Source organism: Dipodomys spectabilis, unplaced genomic scaffold (genome assembly GCF_019054845.1).
Source record: "Dipodomys spectabilis isolate Male_0828 unplaced genomic scaffold, ASM1905484v1 ptg000094l, whole genome shotgun sequence".
NCBI classification, from domain to species: domain Eukaryota; kingdom Metazoa; phylum Chordata; class Mammalia; order Rodentia; family Heteromyidae; genus Dipodomys; species Dipodomys spectabilis.
This window is the reverse complement of record NW_024870771.1, coordinates 12,766,912-12,772,911: the sequence shown is the minus strand read 5'-3', so window position 1 is coordinate 12,772,911 and position 6,000 is coordinate 12,766,912.

The following is a 6,000-nucleotide window of genomic DNA, read 5'->3' as shown; positions in this document are numbered from 1 at the left end:
ACTCCTGTAATTACATTTCTGAATGGAAATGTATATACTAAAGATTATCTTTATTGTAAAAACTGCTAATCAGTTATGATTAATACACTTGATTTTTATCTATCTTTACACTATGAAACATAATATAGGTTACGTTTCAACAATAAGAATGATTAAAATAAGATTACTGGGGTGTAATTAATATTGCACTGGAGACTGCAAATTTTAACTCATATAGTAAAAGTAAGAAATTCTTTATGGTGCCTCCAGCTATGCACACATTGAGGTACACAAATTTTATATTGTGGCTTTGGGTTCCTATATGTAATATGCACAGTGGTTTTTTGAACCAACCAAGCTTTCATAATTTGCTTTAAATAGTTATGCTTTAATGGATGATTTGATTTAGAAAATTATTCTCAATCATTAGTTTTATTTATTTTTAATATATATTTTTATTGTAAAGATACTGTAGAGAGGGGTTACAGTAACATGAGTAAGGTAATAAATATATTTCCTATTGAGCATTGTGACCCACTCCTTGTTTTTCTCCTAGCATCCTATCCCTCCTCCCCTCCAGCATCTCCCCCCCAAAGTTGTAAAGTTATTTTCAACACAGTGCCTTGTACATCTCATTGTCACAATGAGTCAACCTTTATCCTTATTTCAGCTTTTCATTATTTCCCTTCCCCTCCCCAAATTAGAAAAAAATGTACATACAAGGGCACAAGCTGGGAAGGTGGCTCAGTGGTAGAGCGCTTGTCTTGCATGCATGAGACCCTGGGTTCCATTCCTCAGTACCACATAAGCAGAAAAAGCCAGGAGTGGCACTGTGGCTCAAGTGGTAGAGCGCTAGCCTTGAGCTGAAGAGCTGAGGGACAGTGCCCAGGCCCAGTGTTCAGGCCCCATGACTGACAAGAAAAAAAAAAAAAAGATGCAGGACACTGGAATCAAATACAGTGAAAACAAGGGTTATACCATGGGGAAAGAACATACAAAAAAAACCCAAAAAAATCATATAGTACGTTTTAAGTACATTAAAAACAAAACAACACAAGAACTCTAATAACAACAGATGCTGCAGGTGATATGGTCAAAAGGGAACCCTACTGCATTGTTGGTGGGAGTGTAAACTTGTTCAACCACTTTGGAAAGCAGTATGGAGGTTCCTCAAAAGACTCCACATAGAGCTACCCTATGACCCAGCAATCCCACTTTTGTGCTATCAGCATAAGTATGTTTATTGCAGCATTATTTAGCATAGCTAAGATATGGAACCAACCCACATGCCACTCAGTAGACAAATGGATCAACACAATGTCAGATAAGATGATGTTAAGCGAAATAAACCCCAAGATATGGACACAAATGGTTTTTTTTCTTTCTTGCTATTGTTTCTAATGTATTTATAAGGTGAAAGACCCCAGACTCCTAGGATACTTTCGTCAACGGGAGGGTGCCCCAGAAACCAAGACTCCAAACCAGTAGATGCAACAAGCAAGAGGAGTTTATTCAGCATTTGCGCAAACGGACTCTCTGCCGCAGCAATGGAGACAGCCCGGAGCAGTGGTTACAGGCATTTTTAAAGGCAAAAACCACAAGATTAGCATATGACACCAGGTGTCCCGGGATTGGCCCATTTAAAAGTCACTATGTACTCCAGCAATCATTTTGCTACTTGGGAAATTTTGTAACACTCTTCGTGAAACGATTGGCGCGGGGCGAGTCTAGGGGGGTGGTCACCCTGGATGGCAAGGGTTAGTAGAGTTCACATAGTTACAGGCTTGTGATTGGTTGACATTTGGCCTAGTTTGCTGGACTTGCCAGATGGTCCTTATCTTGGATCCCATTTGGGGAATTTTCACACAGGAACTTAGAAGAACATACTCCTTTGTTCTTTATCTATGACCACAGACCTTGTCCCGAGGCCGGCATCTGGACTCTGAAACTTTTTACTCAATTTCTTATTTCCGGGGGTGGGGGGGGGTGGGGGTGGAGGGATGGGGGGGGGTGGGAAGGGTTGGTGCTAGCGGAAGCAAGTTTACAGAAGCAAAATCAGCTGTTAGCAATTGTAAAATGTAACTCTAATTTTTTTATCTTTCAAAGGTACCATGTGATTTTTTTTTTTGTTTCTTTGTATGTTCCTCCCCCATGGTATAACCCCTGTTTTCAATGTATTTGAGGTTGGTATAATTGGGAAAGGGGAAGGGAAAAAACAAATTGTTTAAATAGGGATACAAGTGGACCCATTGCAACAATGAGATGTACAAGACGCTATGTCGAAAAACGAACTTTACAATTTAGGCAGGGAAGGGGGAGTGTAGTTGAGGAGGTGGGAGAGAGGGATGGTAGGGGAAAAACAAAAGAGGAGACAACAATGCTTGATAAGAAATGTACTCATTACCTTGGACATGTAACTGTAACCCCTCTGTACAGTATCTTCACAATAAAAAACTTATTAAACAACAGCAACAAAGATAAAACCTCTTGTGTCACTATCTTGTGTTTCATTTCCCTGAGCATCATTGCATATGGTCATATGCAAAGTACTTTGAGCTTTTCTGTTTGTCCTAGACATATACTAATTATTGCAAATAAGGTAAACCATGGAACCTATGTTTCCTTAAGCATGGCTTATTTCACTTAATATAATTTTTTTCAAGTCTTTTCATTTCCTAACAAATGGGGTGGTGTCATTCTTCTAGATGGAGGCATAGAATTCTATTGTATATGTATACCACATTTTCATTCATCTACTGAGGGACATCTGGGTTGTTTCCATACCTTAGTTATGGTTAATAATGCTATGATATCTGAGTCAAGCAGAAAAGGTCAGATAAGTTGATGTTAGGGAATGAACACCAAGATAAGTATTCAAGTGTTTTTTTTTCCTTTCATGCAATTGTTTCTAACATATTTATAAGATGATTTCTATGTTGCTTTGTATGTCCCTCCCCCACGGTATAACCCCTGCTTTCATTGTATTTGATGTCGGTATAATTTGTGGAGGGGAAGGGCAAAAGCAAATCTTTTAACTAGGGATACAGGTGGACCCATTGCAACAATGAGATGTACAAGTCATTATGTTGAAAAACGAACTTCACAACTGTGGTGGGGGGGGGAGGGTGGAAGGATCGGGTCGGGGGAGGTGGGGGGAGTACGGGAGAAAAAGGGAAAATAAAAACGAGGCAACAATGCTTGATAAGAAATGTACTCATTGCCCGGTGCTGGTGGCTCACGCCTGTAATCCTAGCTACTCAGGAGGCTGAGATCTGAGGATCGCGGTTCAAAGCCAGCCCGGGCAGGAGAGACCGTGAGACTCCTATCTCCAATAAAACCACCAGAAAACCGGAAGTGGTTCTGTAGCTCAAGTGGTAGAGTGCTTGCCTTGAGCTGAAGAGCTGAGGGACAGTGCCCAAGCCCAGAGTTCAAGCCCCACGACCGACAAAAGAAATGTACTCATTATCTTGCCCTTGTAATTGTAACCCATCTGTATGGTATTCTCACAATAAAAAATAAAATAAAATAAAGTAAAATAAAAAAAAAAATGCTATGATAAACATAGTTGTGCTGGTAGTTTTAGTATGCCCTTGTTTGTGATCATTTGGGTAAATGCCCAAAAGTGGGATTGCTGGGTCATAGGGGAGCTCTATATGTAATCTTTTGTGAAACCTCCATACTGTTTTCCAAAGTGGTTGAACAAGTTTACACTCGCACTAACAATGTAATAGGGTTCCCTTTTGGCCACATCCCCTGTAACGTCTGTTGTTTATTAGATTTCTTGATTATAACCATTCTAACTGGGGTGAGGTGGAATCTCAGTGTTGTTTTGATTTGCATTTCTTTTATGGCTAGAAAAGTTGAGCATTACTTCATGTGTCTATTGGCCATTATTATTTACTCTTCAGAGAAGTCTCTATTTAAGTCTTTAGCCCACTTATTAATGGGACAGTTGTTTCTTTGAGGACTTGTTGGGAGATTAAGTTTTTTGAGTTCTAAGTATATTTTAGTTATGAGACCCTTGTCTGTTGAATGGCTCCTGAAGAACTTCTCACAAGCTGTGGGCTTTGTATTGATCTTGCTAGCTAAGTCCTTTGCCATGCAGAAGCTCTGCAATTGAATGCAATCCCAGTTGTTGAACCTTTCTTTGATTTGCTGTGTTTCTGGATCTTTATTAAGAAATTTCGGCCTGTAAAAGGAGCCCTAGAGTTTCTCCTGTCCCTTCCTTTAATGTTTTAAGGGTATGTGCTCTGAATTTGAGGCCTTTGATCCAGTTGGAGTGGATTCTAGTACAGGTTGATATATAAGGATCTAGCTTTAGTTTTCTACATGTGTTTTACCAATTTTGCCAGCACCATTTACTGAAGAGGCTGTCTTTCTTCCATTCTATTTTTTTGGCTCCCTTATCGAAGATTATGTGATATAGGTCTGTGGGTTCATTTCTGGGTCTTCAGATCTATTCCATTGGTCCTAAGATCTGTTCATGTGCCAGAACCAAGCTGTTTTGGTTACTATGGGTTTGTAATAGAGTTTGAAATTTGGTATTGATATTCTTTCAGCACTGTACTTTCTGCTAAGGATTGTTTTTGCTTTTCAGCATCTTTTAATGTTCCATATGAATTTTTGGATTGCTTCTTCTATTGCATTGAAGATGAGGTTGGGATATTGATAGGTTTCACAACGAATTTGTAGATAGCCTTGGGAAATATTGCCATTTTCACGATGTTAATCTTCCCATTCCAGGAGCATGGGAGATTTTTTCCAGTTCCCTAGTTCTGCTTTAATTTCTTTTTTCAGGTTTTTAAAGCTTTCATCATAGAAGTCTTTCTCTTCTTCATTTTTTTTTTGTTGTTGTTGTTGGTTGTGGAGCTTGAGCTCTGGGCCTGGGCACTGTCCCTCATCTCTTCAGCTCAAGGCTAATGTTCTACCACTTGAGCCAAAGTGCCACTTTCCCTTCACTTTTTTATTTAAGTTAACTCCCAGGTATTTTTTTTTTGGGGGGCTATTACAAAAGGAGTTGTTTTCCTGATTTCAGCTGTGTTCTTCTTGTTGTTGGCATACAGAAAAGCCATTGATTTTTTAGGGTTAATTTTATACCCTGTTACTTTGCCAACATTTCAGATCAGCTCAAACAACTTGGGAATGGAGTCCGTGGGATTCTTTAAATACAAGATCATGTCATCTGAAAAGAGGGAGAGTTTTACTTCTTCTTCCCCTATTTGGATCCCTTTGTGTTTGCATCTTGTCTTCTTGCTGTAGCTTTCTAATACTAAATTGAAGAGAAGTAGAGAGAGTGGGCATACTTGTCTCCTTCCTGAGTTTACAGGAAATGGCTTTAGCTTTTAGCCATTAAGTATAGTGCTAGCTGTAAGTTTGTTATACATTGCATTTATTATGTAAAGGAATGTTCCATGGATTCCTAGTTTTTCCAGAGCTTTTATCATAAAGGGGTGTTAGATCTTGTCAAATGCTTTTTCTTCACCTATTGAGATAACCATGTGGTTCTTATCCTTGCTCTTATTGATGTGATGAATTATATTAATTGAGTTGCATATATTGAGCCAGCTTTGCATCCCTGAAATGGATTCTGTTTGATTGTGGAGTATGATTTTTTTGATGAGTTGTTGTAGTCGATTGGCCAAAATTTTGTTGAGAAGTTTTACATCAATATTCATCAAAGAAATCTGCTTGCACACCTTAGTCCTGGGCTTTCTCTGTTGAGTGTTCACATTTGTCTCTTTAACCAAGCTGCCTGAATTTTTTCTCTCTGGCCAAATTTTCTGTACTATGATGGCACACAGGTGTGATTCTCTACCCTTAGATTTTCCACTGAAACACTAAAACTGGTTTCTACGTAAAGGCTTGTTTAGCCCCCAGCTTCTCCTCTACCATCTTTGTTTGACCTCCATTGTTTTTATTTTTTTTTGCTGTGTTTAATGATTTTAATTTCTAGATAATTATAATCACCATCACAGATATGACAAGTCCAATTCCAGCCAAATATTTTATGCATGCATCCAG